Source organism: Babylonia areolata, chromosome 32 (assembly GCF_041734735.1).
Source record: "Babylonia areolata isolate BAREFJ2019XMU chromosome 32, ASM4173473v1, whole genome shotgun sequence".
Classification (NCBI taxonomy): Eukaryota; Metazoa; Mollusca; class Gastropoda; order Neogastropoda; family Buccinidae; genus Babylonia; species Babylonia areolata.
Window position 1 is genome coordinate 20,141,436 of NC_134907.1, and position 1,841 is coordinate 20,143,276.

The following is a 1,841-nucleotide window of genomic DNA, read 5'->3' on the forward strand; positions in this document are numbered from 1 at the left end:
TTACTTGAACCATCAATTTTGATTTGGCTGAACAAAAATATCTTCCCCATCAGCGAACCACCAAGGAAACAATCTTACAATGTTAGGTTATCATTCATTCACCAGGCAACCAACCGTACAACTTACTGTGGATGTGAAAAGTTACAGCCAATCAGAGGGAGGGACATAACTATGGAGATAGAAAGCATTTATGAACTGATCACGGTGGCCTCCCTTCGCCCTCTGTCCTTGTCGTTCCGTTCCTCCCATCGTTTTATTTGTTTTCTGATTTTTTTAAAAAAAATTTTTTAATATCAAATTTTAATTTAAATGTTTATTTCTAATGCAGATATGGTATAATTTATATGGATCAAACTGCTTGCCCATTGACGACCGTTTGAAACTGAAACTGAAATTTAAATTGAACTATCAAATCATTTAGTTTGGTTCTACCGAGAACTATTCCCGACGGATTATTATTATTATTATTATTTTTTTATTTATTTATTATCTTTATAACAAGCTTACCAAGATGGCAACTTCAACATTTACTTTTTGTTCAGTGTTGCAAGTCTGGTAGTGCTGTCGAACAAGGAGGGGGTCACACACACACACACACAAAGTACAATACTTACAGACACAGATTCCTAATCGATATATGTCGTCCAAATGCAATGCCTAGTGAATTGATCCTTCTAACAGAAATACAGCCAAGGCTTGCGAAATTTGTTCATGAATGTTTCTCTTCTTAATATGCTCATGTTTATGTTTCATTGTGTCTTATAAACTTTAAGGTTTTATGACAATAAAAGGTATTCTATTCTATTCACACACACACACACACACACAGATATGTATACCTCACATAGCAATGACTCTTCCTCAAATGATCCCCTGCTCGCTCGCTCTCTTTATTTCTCTTTTTCACACGCACTGCACGCACGCACGCGTGGCACACACACACACACACACAGTGACTGACTCACACACTAGAAACGCAGAGTGACACAGACAGACAGACAGACAGCCACACACACACATACACACAAAACACACAAGATGACACACACAAGACACACAGGGTGACACAGACAGACATACACACAGCCACACAACACACACACTCACACACAAACACACGCACGCGCGCACGCACACACACACACACACACACAACTTCCACACCCCCTCCCCCTCCCCACCCCACAACCCCACCCCACCGTGACTCATACACTGGACACACTGACAAAACCGAAAGGAAAGTCCAAACCCCAGAGAAAGACATTTGGCGGAAGGAGAAAGAAAGGAAGGGAGACAAATACAACCGACCAGGAACTCTCTTCATCGCGTCATGTCAGCGCAACTACGTAATTTTAACTCTTTTACGTCACGGCACACAGTCAACCACAGGGCACGCTTCTCGGCGGTCCGAAAGCAGACGACCACTCACAAGGGGGACACATTAACTCTTTTCTGACGCTCCCTCTTCTGTCCACGCTATGGGTTAACCCACCACCGCCGCCACCACTGACAACCACCACCACCACCACCACCACCAACATCGCCACGACTGCCGGAATAACAAGAGAATATTACTCCCTGCTGGAAGTTTATCCCGGGGTAAAATTCTCATCCGGACTATTTCTTATCGCACGAAGAGTTTACTCCCTTTACGAGAACAACACCGCAACCCTGGAAAAAAACAAAAACAAAAAACAAACAAAAAAAACCCCCAACAAACAACAACAACAACAAAAAAACCCCACCACTTCCCACGGAAGTTTTATTACCATGTGAGACGTTTACATTAAAACTCTCTCTCTCTCTCTCTCTCTCTCTCTCTCTCTCTCTCTCTCTCTCTC